Source organism: Belonocnema kinseyi, chromosome 2 (assembly GCF_010883055.1).
Source record: "Belonocnema kinseyi isolate 2016_QV_RU_SX_M_011 chromosome 2, B_treatae_v1, whole genome shotgun sequence".
Classification (NCBI taxonomy): Eukaryota; Metazoa; Arthropoda; class Insecta; order Hymenoptera; family Cynipidae; genus Belonocnema; species Belonocnema kinseyi.
Genome location: NC_046658.1, coordinates 61,638,458 through 61,654,172, shown reverse-complemented (window position 1 = coordinate 61,654,172; position 15,715 = coordinate 61,638,458). Strand labels below are relative to the sequence as shown.

Below are 15,715 nucleotides of genomic sequence, written 5' to 3'. Positions count from 1 at the left end.
ATATAAAAGAATTATCAACAATAATTTAAATCTCAACCAAGGATCGTTTTTCAGTCAATAAAGAAAAAACATCATCCAAAATTTTTCATTTTCAGTCCAAGAAAAATCAGCTTTCTGCAAAGTCAGTAAATTTTTTAACCACATAACTACATTTTAAACTATGAAATTTAATTGTGAACCAAAAAAATAGATTTTCTAGCAGAAAGATTAATTACACACAATTCTAAGCAAACAGTTGAATTTTTAATAAAAAAAATTAATTTTATATTAGAAAGGATGAATTTTCGAAAAACTAAATAAATTTTTAACCAATAATAGAACACTTACACATGGAAACCTGAAATTATGGTCGCTGAGTTCATGACCTTGAGCTTGCTCAGCCGTGCGTAACTAGCAGCAGCGTAGCGACAAAGGGGCAGTGCGCGGGTAAACACACGCGTATATTGCGTAATATTATCTATTTCAATTAGGAATGGTTCACGCTACCCTGACGGCTTAAGCTTGGAATGTGTGAATATACGGCCAAGACCACTGCAAATAATATCCTAAACGGGTCATAATTTCAGATAACAACGTAATTTTACTAAGAGGAATTTATTTTCAATTTTTAAAATATGAATTTTTCACTAAACAGTTAAATTTTTTATCAAATAGTTAAATTTTTAAGCCAGTGAGATGCATTTTCTGGCCAAAAATATTACTTTCATCAAAGAATTTAATTTTCAACTATATGATTAACTTTTCAGTTAAGAAATGTATTGTTTAAAAAAAAACTAAACTTCAACAAAGTAGTTTAATCTTTAAATAAATAAGTAAATTTAAAACTAAAAGAATTTTAGGGTTGTAATTTTCAACCAAAATGTTAATGATCCTTGTAAATGATCACAACATTTTAGTTCTTGAAGAAATTCTAAAATTATAAGTTTGCGTAAACTTCAATATATATTATTTTTATTAACAGTTACTAAATTTTAATTATCAGAGATCATATTTGATTTGTATTTTCGTTCTCTTAGTTTATTAAAAATGTGTGAGATTTTGCTTAGGTCAGAGCAAATCTCACGACATATTTCATCGGTGAAATGAAGATTGAAGATTTCGTGAATTTGATATTATAAAATTCATCATTAATACTTATTTTACTAGTTACCACTAATATTATTAGGTAACTTATAGGGTATACTGTTACAATTATCAGTAAATTGACATTAAATTATTCACCTTTTATAAACTAGGTACTGCAGTATGCACTTCCTGTCACCAAAGCCAAAAGATTTAAGGTTAATTAAGCACGACCCTTTTTAATAGAAAGAAACAAGAAAAGACGCATTTTCTATATTAATTGAAAACAATTCAGAAATAAAAAAAAAACCTTTAGGTAAAATAGGATCTTAAGCCCCCATGCTTAAGAGCATAAAAAGTTTATTTTTTCAAACTTCCTCTTTTAGCGCAAAAAATAACTCTTTTTAAATTAGGTCAAAAAAGGCCCCAAAAATTCCATTTGCAACGAGAAAAAAATGCTAAATAGAAGCACAATTTCCTTAAAGATTTAAGGTTAATTTAAAAAAATTAATTTTTCAAGGAAAAAATTAGTATTTTTTTCAACCATTGATTTGATGAATCAATAGAAAGACAGTTTAATTTGAATATTAGGTTTCGAGAATATGAAGGGGGAAGTTTTTTCGCTCGAGACATACTTTTCATCACTTCACTGCACTAACGCTGACACATTTCAATTTTGTGTCTATAGTTTGGTGCAATTGTTTTGCAATGAATCATCCATTTTGATTCAAACCAATTTGAATTAGTCGATGGCCTGAAAAAACCTAAAAATTCTTCAAGTCAATACGAAAACGCCAGAGCAGTAACAAGACTATCAATATTATTGTGCTTTTGAGCGGAAGTGTGTGAAGCTTGCATGTGCTACCTGAATTGTAAGTCTCGTTCCACAATGGAATTAGAGCTGCTGGCCTCGGAATGCAATTTAGTTTGCATATTTCGCGCTACAATTGAACCTCATCCGAGCAGCACGAGTGATAGCTTTATGCTGTAATGGTTGCATAAGATTGTAAGAGACACGGATGACTTAGACCATTTTTTATTAGACCAACCTTTGCCTCAAAGGCGAGGCAACGCAAGGACGAGCAGGTGTGATAAGCACCAGTGTGCATACAATTTTTCAAGAATTTTCTTCCCTTGATCGTGCGAGCGTCACCCCGCCTACGCAACCCCTGACTTGTCGTCTCGTCTCCGGCTGTAAGCGTGGTATAAAAATATGCGAGGAGATCCGGGTCGAAAGAGGGCTCGCTGCATAATCATGCAGCCAATGAGCGCGAAGGAGCTAACCATGCGAGAGGGTAGGAGTAACTAACAAAATTTATAGCGGCACGTATTGCTTCAGACTTTATTTCATTTTTAACACTAGAATTAATGGGAATATCAATGATTCGAAAAAAGTCTCATAAAAAGAGATAAGAGAGTAAGGTGAAAAATATAAAGAAAACGGAGAATGAGAATTAAATTTCGTCTCTATGTGCACTCTAATGCGAAATTGAGTAATTATAAAAATGATTGATAAATCAAGAAAAGTAAAGTAATTTTTAATTGAAATTATTTTTGGGACAATAGATCAGGTTAAAACTTCGTTTACTTAACAACGGTTGCTTCGTTTTCTTTTTAAACGATCGATGCAGGATAAACCTGCAATTCTCATTTAATCCTAATGCTCCAGGGCTTATTCTATTTCTTAAAAGATTCTTTACAACCCTGATTGGTTATCTTTTTATTAAAAAAATTTGTATTAAACATCATAAATTCACTATCTACTATCAACGGATAGTTTCTTAAATGAGTTTAGTTGCATTAGAAAATAATTGTATGGAACCGTTAAGGATGTCTCGAAAAAAAATCAAGCTTCGATTATTAGGACTGAAAAAAATGACAGATTTTGTCTATAGCGAATGCAAAAGTACAAAAATCCAATTAACTTTCGTTAGATAAAAAACTTTAACTGAAATATTTTGTTGTTGTTACTTGGAATACATGCTTCAAATATAATATGCAAATTGTATCTATCGATAATTTCGGATATGTTAGAAAATTCTTCTCAAACAAAAAATAATGCTATATAAAAACTCTTTACTAATTATACCATCTACTTGACATTTGGTTTAATAAATTTTCCCAGGCTGTGACAATATGGACTTGAGCAGTGTTAAAATATTGTATTTGTGGCAAGATAACATAGAAATGTAGGCGATTTACATCAGATTCCCAGTAGTTTGCGCTAGGCCGAACAATGCTAATAGTTGCGGTCGATTAAGTCAGAAGAACGGGTGGTAATGTTCCGGTATAGTCGGACGACTCAGAATCTGATGCTATTTAGTTAAACTCTAAAGTTGTGCGATTGCTGAATAGAATGCCAACTTTCATGAAACACGTGAGACTTCTACACACAAATAAAAACAGACAAAAGGAGAGTTTAAATTTAGCATACAGAATAATCGGTACCATATTGGTCAATACGGTCGTTGCAAGATTAAAAGCAATTGCATTTTTGAACAATAAATTACCTATTTTTTACATTACTAAAATAAAGTGTGATTACGATAATTTATTACGAATATAATCAAGAAATAAATTAGTAAGGTTTTTAATATTGCAAGGAACTTAAAATGTCGAATCACTCCTTCCAGTCACGCGAGAAGAGCTATAAAATTGATTTTAAAGACATTATTGGCTACCTACAAAATTTAAAAACAAAAACGTTGAATCAATTGACTTATTTCTTGGGGTGGCACTTCTTCCAAGCAGTGACTGTAGTACTTGAATGTTTAAAAATTAGTAAAAGTACATCATTTGAACAAATAGTCAAGTAGTCAAAGTATCCGCGCACTTACATGGGATGGTTTCCTAGGTTTCCTTATTCCTCCATCCCATATTTTCTAAAAGTTTCCCTCATAACCGTCCACTCCCCACCCTCACCTCTCTTCCCCTAATTACCCACGCCTACTTACTCTTACTTTCCTACTTCCCATAAAGCCCATTCCCTCACTTCTCCTCCTTCCTCTCAGTTTTCCAATTTCCTAACCTGTAAGTACCCAATTCACCTTCCCCCACTTTCCCACGCTTCTACCCAGTTCTTGTACTTCAGCTTCTCTCAATTTTCCTACTCACCCCTCACTTCCCCTCACTTCTTCTAATCGTTCTGATTTTAGAATGACATAAATAAGTACAAATGAATTCGTTTATATTCAAAATTGTACCCCATTCAGATCTTGGTGAGAGTCCCGCTGAAGTATTAGATATAAGAAAAATCAAGAAATTTTTTACTTAGGACCTTAAAAATGTCCTGATGAAACAAAACATATTTTTGATTTATTTGGTACTTTAGTCCTACTGACGCAATACTTTCCCATGCGCAATTGTAAAAATTTAGAAACAAGTTGATTAGATCTTCTTTAGAACGTACATAGCATAAGTTATTTAGGGCTAAAAAATAGCTTTCAACAATCCAGTGCGACTAATTGGACTTTTAAAAATGTATAAGAAAAGTTTTTACTACAGTACTGTTTTGTCTCATACCGCGTACTTTAGTGGGACTTTATCCGAAATCCTGGTGAGATCCTAATAGGACATTTTGACTCGGAAAGTAAGTCTTGTAAAAACAAAGAAATTTTATTAAAACAACCCTATTAAGAAATAATTTAACATTGCAGTTTTGTTAAAACCATTATAGGCATGAAAAAATGATGAAATAAACACATTAAGTTGTTAAATGAATATGTTATTAGTCTTCGATATGTGGTGAAATATGGTTATTGGCGACAACTGCCCAAAGTTGAAATTTTTTTCTGACATCTCAGAAACCGCTTTAGTTAATTAAAAGACAGTGTTTTATTTCTTTGAAATAAAAAACAATTTTGTTAATAACAAATTTAAATAACTAGTCTGAGTAATGAAAAGGGAATTTGGAATAAAATGTCTTAAAGATGTAATCTCATCGACTCAAGCGACTATTTTAAACTTGAAAATGTACCCTAAGTCAATTTCCCAATGGAATCAATAAGAGGGTTGCACTTCACTAAGTGGCTCGACGAAATTATCGGAGTGATTGCTTACTTCCGTGAACCTCGTCAACCCAACGACCCTTCTTTATAATACCTAGAGTTCATACTTTTCCACTTTTTGCTTCATTACATTGAATCACAAATCGAAAAAGGAATGCCTTGTTGTTCTTGATTGGAATAATACATTAATAAATCATAGAAAATTTCCTATACTGTAAGTATATTATTATAGTGTTTATGTTGTATATGAGAGCTGATTGAAAGCATGAGAAGAGATGCAAGTAAAAGGAATTCTATATTTCACTTTTAAAGTGAAAACTTGAAATGAATACTGCTGTCATCCATCTATACGTTTCACGTGTCAAAAGTTTATAACCAACAGATTAACTTTCCTCTCAGGGAAATTCTCCAGGGGTGAAGTTTGGATAAAAAGTATCGAGTGCGAAAATTCGAGGTGTCGTCCCTGTCACTTTACTATCGACACTTTTCTGAACTCTGACCCACTCAGTATCGATACGAGTCTTCGAGACGTACATTCTACCAAAGGGACCAAGAGGAGTAAATCAATTTTCACTTTTCCACCATCAGGAGTAACTTTGCGCAATTTAATACTCCTATCAAAAAGTTACTATTCCGTCTGAAGGTCAACTCCAATTGCCAGCATGAAATCATTTCCATTTTTTGCTTAATTAAAAATAATGGCAAATTACGAAGCACGAGGCTTATAACGAGTTTCATTACAAAACTAGCAGTTACTTTTAGGTTCATTATTTTTCAATATGATTCTTCAAATTACATAAATAGATAGGTATTTAAAATCCAAGGCTTGAATATTTTGCATTACTTTCTCATATTAAAGGCACAGTGTTTAAAGTTTCTTTTTCATTTATAAAAAATGGAAAGTTGGATGATGGTTCTAAACTGTCAAATGACTTGGTGCAGTTATATTCGAGGAATTGGACTGCATTGCATTTATTTGGATCCTCCTTGACAATGTTAATAGTTTAGGATTTTTAAACGTTATGGAATATTAACTGTCATATCCAAGTGACATGGCTGTTACAAAATCTATACATAATTTGTGTCAGACTCAGATTCTAGCACTATTAAACTGTATCGTGATTCAACAATTTTTCCCAAATAAATTGTGCCTCTTAACATCAAGATTCTAATTGATTTTCCCTTCTTTTTTTGCACATGTCTGTAAATAAATGGCATGAAGATCTATCCAAAGACGACGAAGATATTTTGGCTCATGACGACACTTGGACCTCTGTCAAAGAAAATACACTTTCGGCGAGCACATCTAAAGATAAAGAAGCAGAGGGCCCAAGCAATGATCAGGCCACTTAGAAAATGCCAAATAAGAATTGGAAAAAGCGAGAATGCAGAAAAGGTCATAGGTCCACCAATCCATAAGGATGTAGTGGTACGCTGGATGTATCTCTTGAAAAAGGGCCTTGCGAAAAAAGAGACGCAAAATCTGTGTAAAGCATATCCTGTGCCCCCAAATTGCGCCATGGTGTGGCGTTTAAATATTAACGCTGAAATGCGGAAAGTTACGCTCCATGATCCTGTTATAACAAGGTACAATCAGCTTGTGTCCAAGCAGGCGAAATTAATGTTATGCTTATCAGGCTTGGGTACCATGGCAAGCAAGCTCCCGACAGAAGAGCATATCAGCAAATTAAGTATTATAGGAAACCTTAGAAATATAGGGAGACTGCTAATCGATCTTCAAAGGGGTGAATTGATAACAAGAAAAACATTGATTTTGGAACTTTGAATGTCTTGCTAAAAAGAATCTCATGTTAGGCTCTAAACGACGAATGCCTTTTTCTGTAAGAAGTTAAAGGATGACATTAGGACTTAAAAATTGTTCCAAAATCCAGAGAATAGCTGAGACCTTCGCCCGAAGTAACCACGTCAACGAAAGCATAAGAAACTAGAAGGGCCCTCCGTGTCAACAACCTTTTAGCGGCTATTCATCGGTGCAGAACGGGCAACGACAAGGGACCAACAAGCCTCAATAAGGCTATCGGAAGCCCCTCAGGAGTCAGAACCAGGGTCGAGCTTAGACCCAAAGGCCAATGTAAGTATCGTTGGTGGCAAGCTGAAAGAGTTTCAAGAAGAAATTCAGGGAATCTAAACGAATTCAATGAATTTAGTAGGATTTAGAGAAATTCAGAGAATACGAAGGAATGCAGAAGATTTCAACAAGGTTTAAAAATGTTAAATATTCATAAAGCATTTAAATGCATGTCAAGAAATTCAAACAAATTAAAGACAATACAACAAATTAAAAGAATTCAAAGGAATGCAATATAAATTAGAAGTAATCAGAGTAAAGTCATTTTAGACAATTACTTTGGGAGTTGTTCTTTCACAAAAAGGTATTAAAATATGCCTAGAGCTCGATGCCTGACTAAATAATTGGTGACGCACTGATCGATTATGAAATGTTCCATATTTATGAGGAACCGTTATAAGATGAGAAATTGACCGTCAACCGTTTTTCCCGATTCTGGCCGTATTCTACAGTACTAGATGGGATATAAGGAGATTTGAAAGGAGAAACGTAACTCTTATCTAGAGAGACCCGACGGCGGAAAAAGAAACATCCCTCGTAAATATAGAAGGTATAAAAGCCACCCCCGCTTTTGATAGAGTGGGCTCTCAAGGTCCGCGGCAACGATATCATCCTTCGGTCGCCACAAGACGACCAGAAAGGATCGAAATGGGGCTTTCAGAAGGTCGGAGATCGTTTTGACCAGGCCATGTTTAACGACCCCTGCTTTACGGGTCTTCGTATTTTGTTTAAAATCTACCAATGAAGTAGGCAGAAATCCTCACATTACAAAATACGTACTTGTGATAAGAAAGGTGCCCGGCATAAAAGGATAACATTTAGTTAGCGTAGCACCTTAGTTCCTTGCTGTACGCTTGATCAAAAATCGGTGATTTCATTCAGAGCACATGAATTCTTCACGCTTTATATAATTTCATTGAAAAATTGCTTTCAATATTAATTCTTTTAACTATTTCGGCATTTATAAAGGCAAATAAACTTAAGATACTATAATTAAAATTTAAACGATGCTTTTGAGTTCATGTATAGAACAATGTGAAAGAAAAAAGGACTATGTATAAATCACATGATTGCTATTAGTTTTCATTATTGCTGAAAATCAAGTTCTTCAACTACTTTTTAATTTTTATATTTCAAAAGTATTCAATACTGATTAAAAGGCGAATATCCAAAATTTTGAATACAGAATCTTTTATAAGTAGAATAAATCAAATTTAAATTCAAATTTTCAAACTTGTAGTTTATCTATGAAATCACCACAGCCTAGTTTCCATTAAAAAAGTGGAAAACTTACCAAAAGTGTATAACAATTAAAAAACAGGAAAAAATATGCCTGCAGCGCGGGCACATTCTCATTGCGCGCTATGCTCGCGGTGCTTCGTGCCAAGTTTGAGCCCCCCTATGGCGCGCGGGTGTGCTCTCGCGCTTCGCTCTCGTTTTTGTACGTTTAATGCGTACACTACATTTTTTCAAATATCGTTAAGGCTATAACTTAAACCGAAAACTGTGAATCAAACTTCTGAGGAATTACAGCCATAAATTGTGACTGCAATTTTTTTCGAACTGTTTTTAAAGAAGGTTCTCAAAGCACCTACGGCTTTGACGATTACATTCTCATTACGAAACTCTCGCTTCACGCTCGATAATTTGTGTCAAATTGAAAAATGTCATAAAGATAATTTGTAAATTCTGTTAAAATTCACAAAAAATGCTTTTAACTTATGGATCTCTCAAATACCAAAATTGCATATTTTTGAAAATGATCCAACTTTTGGAACTTTTGTCTAATTAAGGGCATGTGATATTTGCAGTTCCCCCGGCTTTTTTCCACAAAAATGAAAATTTCTAAAAACTGAATTCGAAGGTGCTATAAAATATCATAACGGACGTCCCCGGACTCTTTTTAGAGGGATAATAACAGCGAAAATTTATCGTGCTAAATAAAAATTGTATGCATATGCATTATTTTGAGGTTACGTCGATTTTCATCTCTGCTTTTCCGATAATCTGGAAATTATTTATGAAATAATTTTTTTTGATTGTCTGCAAACAAGGTTATTTCCGGAAGATTAGTTACTATGTGTATTTGTAAGTCCAAAGTTTTCCTCCAAAAATATTGTGTAGTTTGGAAGTAATGCTCGGGTGAATTGTAACACACATAACCTCGAAATATACACGCACGTTGTTAGCAATATCAAAAATTTTTTGATAAAAAACACAAAAAAAGTGTCCGTGGACGTCCGTTAGCATGTTCACTGTCATTTCCTAAATTTTGAAGGCAAAATATTTCTTATCCTAGGAAAAAAACCGGGGGAATCTAACACTGAAAAAATCGATATTATTTCCCAAGCGCTATGCAAATTAATCACATTTTGCTAAATTAAACCTTTTTTTAACTAACCTAAAAAAAATGTGTGGGGAAGTCCGTTAGAATGTTCGCTTTTATTTGCCAAATTTTTAAGACAAAATATTTATTATTCTAGAAAAAAAGCCGAGAGAACCTCAAACTGGCAAAATCGACAATTTTCTAAGTATCACATGCCCTTAAGAAATTGCACGATAATAGTTTCGAAAAACATATATTTTATATTTTGTAGAAATTCTTATTAATATTTCTTAATCCATTATAAACTTTTTTTTTCCTTTTTTTAAACATTTTCAAAATGTTGAAAAGCATATAACTTTTTGAAGTTTTATCGAATTTAAAAATTTCATGATAAAAAATGGTCAGTCTTTTTGACGTGTACCAGAAAACTTGACAGAAATGTTTAAAACTCATACAAAATTTGTATTCAAATTTTGCATAAGCTTTAACTTTTTGAATTGTTCTCTCATCGAAAAATGTAATAGACATAGTGTCTAAATATATTTAATATCTAGAGACGAATTTTAATAAAATTTCATAATCTTTTAGCAAAATATTTCATCAATAATATAAGATACTGTGACCAAAATTTCCAAAATTTGAAGAAAAAAATTTCAAGTTTTGAAAAAACTGTAAATTTTTTTATTTTGATTGGAAATATCTGCTTAACGTAGCTAAACTTCATTTTGGAAACCTTAAGATGTGTCTTAAAGGCTGACTCGATTGGACAAATCCTTCAAAAGTTAGCGTGGCTACAACATTCAGGTAACCATTCATACATACATACCATATATACAGGTATATATACAGACAGGCAGAAAGACAGACAGACATACAGACAGAAACAGATAAAATTTTATGATTTTCAGATTCTGTGAGTGCCGAAACGTAAAGATCCGTTAAAAACCAGATATCAAAAATTTGGGCGTTTATATTACACTCTTATGAATGAGAATATAAAAATGATTTAATTCAATAATTTTAAAACTAGTTCAGAAAAATTCACGAGAATTTAAAAGGATTTGTTGAAATTTCCAGGGTAAACAAAAATTTGAGGGAATTTCAAAGCATTTCGAAGGATTCAGGATAAACCAAAGAGCATGATGAATTTCAAAGTAATTCAAAAATTATAAGAAATATTTGAAAATATCTTTAAACCTTTAAAACCCAACAGAATCCCTCCCATTTTGTGAAAAACTTCTTTGAAGTGTATGAAAATATGTTACAATCTTCGAAACTTTGACGAAATATGATGAAATTTCCTGAATTGTTAGAACATTGTTTAAATTACCTTACGAGCTTTAAAGTTCCTTAAACGAGTTTGAATTCTAGGAAATCTAATTAAATCTTTTGCATTTTTTCAAAATATCCTAAGATCTTTACAAATTTATGGAATTTATGCAAAGTATTGAAATCCATTCGAAATTCATTAGAATCTTCTGAAATACCGTTAAATGTTAGAAATCCTTTGAAATCCCTTAAAACTTTCCGATGCTCATAAAAATTTCTTAATATCTTCTGAATTTCTTCAAATTTTTTTGTTTATCTGAATTCCTTAAATTTTTTCCAACTCCCTGAATTCTTCCCTATTTCTTGAATTCTTTCACAATCCCTCAAGTCTGCGGATTTCTTTAAATTCTTCTAAATTCCTTGAATTTTCTAAATTCTCTGAATTTATTGGATTCTCTACATTTACGAATTTAATTAATTCTCTGAATTCCGTTGATTTTATGAATTCTGTACATTATTCTAAGTTCCTTGAATTTTTTTAAAGTCCGTACATTCTTTTAAATTCTTTGAACTCTTTTGAATTTATTGAATTCTTCTAAATTTCCTGAATTGCTTGAATTACACAGGCCGACAAAATTTGACAAAGGTCGGGAACCAGAGACCAGACCTAGTATACCCGAAGGTTTTTGCTGCGCTGAATCCGAATCCGACCTCAGAAAAATTCCATCACCCTCAGTTTTCGAGATATTGTAACCTAAAAGTGCAAAAAACACCGTTTTTTGCTATATTTGAGGTTACATAGCATCTTGAATAAATTTTTTTTTCAAAAACGGGCGAAAGCATCACAAAGGAGCATCCTTGCCCTCTGAAATCCATTTTTCAGATCCAAGATAGCTTTTTTTTCATCGATATATCATTGATTGAAGTTAAGTGTTTTCGCAGTTTCGTAACAACGTTAAAACACCCTATATAGCAAGAGTCCTTTTAATTCTTTGAAATCCTGTAAAATAATATGAACTCTAGTGATATTTTCTGATATTGTTAAAAATTTTATAAAATACTTCTTTTGAAATCCCTGCAAACTATTTAAATCTCTTTATAATTTTGTGTAATTTTTAAAAAGACTCTCAAATCTTTCAGATTAATTAAATTTCCTTAAAATCTTTAAAATACCCTAAATTATTTCGAATCATTTGAAATTGCTTTAAGCTTTGTAAAGCTCTTGAAAATTTCTGGAAATTTTAAACAGACTTTTAAAACTTTTTCCAACTAACTTTTGATCTAATATATACCAGGAGCATTACTATGAGAGCTGTATCAGCACATGATTATTGTATTGTCTGCTGGCAGAATTATAATGATCGGATGCTTTTCCTATTTTATATGATAAAATTTTCAGCTGATCATTTTTTTCTTGTATACAAAAGGACAAAGAAATATTAGAAAGATATACATAGAGAAAGATATATAACATTTTAGAGCGATATCTCTTGAATATTGAAAGTGTTCGGAAGAAAAGTCGAGGGTCAGATAATGGTAGGGGATTCAGTGGATGCTCAGGACAAAACGAATATATGTCTGACTGTCTCACACAAAATCTCGGAAATCCTTCGACGATGATACGCGTTTATGGCATATCGCAGCAGGGTTAGGTTTCCTTACGAATGGGTGGGTGGGTGTGTGCAATGGGTGGCTCTACCAGTTTCTGAATAATTTTTGTGAATTGGTCCCATATGTATGAGCGGCCCCCACTGAATCCACAACTAGGCGCTGAAATAGCGTGGTTTCTTATACTCTTTCTTCGTTTTTCCACTACTTTTCTTATTCCACCTCTGTTTCATCCGCTATTTCAAGCACAGAATTTTAAAGCCGCCCTATCGAAATAAAAGTACTTTATAGCCTGTAAATGTCTTCTTCTTTTTTTAGTGCCCATCTAGCTTTATATTTCTTCCTTAGAGGTTCACATTTATTCAGTTGCAGATGTGATCTTCATTATATGATTCTTAATTAAGTTTCTATTGGAAAAAAGAGGTGGACAATAAAATGTTTAAAGATGAGACGGAGAAGGCCAGGGCGGAGGAGGAGGTTTGTAAGGAAGTAAATAGAGAGAGAAAACAAAGGAAAAGTGTAAACCAGCATCTGTGAAGATGCGATTCTAAATAAGGTTTGGAAGTATGGGAGGAAATAACTAGCGAAATGAGCATGGGTAGTATGCAATAGAGAGTATAAAGGATAGGGGTGGCTGGAGTTATGAAAAGAAAGAGTAGTGGAACCCTTATTGATGAACGGCAAAGGAGAGTAGATTGAAGATCATTTAGAAGTGCAAACGAAAGGGGTTGATGAAGAGTATATATATTCTGAATTATTAAAAAAAAGGACTAAATGGAAGCAGGAGGGAATGTTAGCAATATTCGTGGCCTTTAAGACGTTCTTTGACTCATTCGACTAAGTCAAGATAAAAACAAAATACCGGCAAAAAAAAGGATAAGAGAGGGCTTAATCAAGCAGCTGGCTTCAATAAAGCAGGGTTATGATAGGCGAGAAAGTAGGAGAGAGTTTCTGCTTGACGAGAGGAGAAAGGAAGAATATCTTTTGAGCCAACTTTTATTCAACATAATAATTTCAGACTTGAAAAAGAAGGTGGAAATAAACTCGGAGATGGAAGGGATTAAATTTAAATGAAGTATAGGAGTTTACGCAGTTTGGCCATAGCTTGAAAAAAATTGATATCATAGAGCTCGTTTAAGACAAGGGATGAACGTATCCAGAGGGATAATAAGACAGATATGGGTTGTAGGAAAAGGGAGGTTAAAAAAATGGAGCAGCCAAATGTAGTTGTTTGATATGCTGGTATGGCTAGTAATAGGTTACAGAGCAGAGATATAGGAGTGGAAGAAAAGGCAAGAAATTGAAAGGTTACAGAATAGGTAAATATGGTGAACCGCTAGGTGTAGACTGGAAGACACACGCATATATGGTGGTAAAAGAAGCGCTAAGAGATCAATTAAGTACTAGAGCAGGGAAAGAGGGCCCTGAATATAAAATCGAGGCCATGGGATGAAAAGGAGAGAATTATTTAGTACAAGAGATATAGGAAAGGCTCTCGAGTAACCTATGAAGAATTGGATATAAGAGAGACTGGAAAATACAAGTGATTGTCAGATAGAAGATAATTAAGGAAGCGAAATTTAATAAAGGGTATAAAATGATAAAGGGAAGGAATACCAATATATTTGAAAAAGTAGATTGAGTGAGAAGTTTATAAAAGAATTAGAGAGGACTAGAAGAACGAATGAGAAAGAATGAAAGAGTGTTTGTGAAAAAAATGGCAAAGCGGAGGTAGAAAATAAGTGAAATGAAAAAGAAACGGTCGATGCTTAGAATCATTAATACTAGTAAGTATTGGTTATATTTGGTTACTTTCGCTAACTCTCGTTTTCGACCACTTGCTCACTCGTTCGCCGATAAGGATCAAGATATGAGAATTTACGTTTTATTAAAAACCAAATTTAAAAACAAAAAAATCTTCTATTAAGCAAAAGCAAATTAAACCCAAAATCAAATTAAATGCTGGAAATTTTGCAATATTTTACTCTGAATTATGAATTGTTTGAAAACTGTTAATTGCATGAAAAACTTTCTTCATTAGAACCAGATTTTATCCAGGCTGTAAGCCTCGCAACTTGAACGACGAGTATGGCAGCTCGCGAATTCGCGAGTAAATAATATTATTCACCCTCTTTAAAGAAACCAGCCTATCTTCCTCGAGTGAGTGTATTTAACCAAAAACGGGATGATACGATGCCATATATGTTGCTTGTGAGTAACAGGAATGGGCAGCTCTAATGGCAAAACTTTTCGAAGTTCCCTAGCATTCGCTCAAATCGAAGAAAATTCTTGATAACATGTGACAGTAACAGGTATTTGAAGAAGCTTTACTTTTCAATGTCTGCACGAGGAAGATTCTTAAGTATTTTCATCTAGGGTGTATTAATGATATGTTAAATAACGAAGAAGAGTAATTCAGTTTATTTTATTGCAGCGATCACAACGGTTGAGTTTTTAAATTAAATTCAATCAATTTTCTTGAAAAATTATACTTTCTCGCTATTTTACACTTACTTCAATTAATAAAATGAAGTTTCGCATGCATCTATATATAAAATACCTAGAAAGCTAGACGGTGCCAAGGCAATAGACTATTCTGAATTGATTTGTTTGTACATGGAAAGCAATCTTTTCTGTGCACAATATCAATCAAACTAATGCATGCACCTACGAAAAAAATGTGTTAAATTAGTTGTTAATTTTTTCTCTAGAAAGGTTTTTAGCTTCTACTATCAAATTAGGTTTATTGGCCTTAGCATCGTTCAGCAGTTCCCACTGAAGTTTTATGCAAATGAGAGATTTTTTCAAAAAAAGGGTATTAGAAGGGAACTTATTACTAAAAATTGTGTAGGAAATGTGTATCATATCGGTACTCTATTATGTATTTTTTTAAATATTAAAATTTGATAAAAATTCCTGCTTGACTATCGCAGCCCTGACAGGTTATCTCCGATGCTACTTTTTCTCTTAAAAATTTTTTTAATTTGATGTCGACACTTTCATTCAAACTCAATTAATAGAACTACGTAATAAAACCTGATTATTTCGTGTTTAAAGTTCACACTTCTTAGCTGGAAAGTTTACTTTTATATTTTTAGTTGAGAATTTATCTTTTTACTAGAAATTTAATTATATTGTTCAAATATGACAACTTTTTTCAAAAAGTCATACTTTTTGGTCAAAAATTCAACAAGCTTCTTGAAAATTCATCTTTTCGAGGTGAAATTTCAATTTTTTAATGAAAGTGGCACGGTTTGGTTGAAAATTTATATATTTATGTTAAGTATATAAGTATTTTAATAAAAAAATTGACTTTCTCTAAATTAATTCAAGTGTTTTTCATTTAGAATTAAT

General features: G+C 32.8%; 1 protein-coding gene across 1 annotated transcript in view; it reads right to left on the bottom strand.

Annotated features, from left to right (window-relative positions):
* Positions 1-15,715, bottom strand: part of LOC117168023 (nucleolysin TIAR-like) — a 1,157,331-nt gene that overhangs the window by 779,288 nt on the left and 362,328 nt on the right. The window lies entirely within an intron of this gene.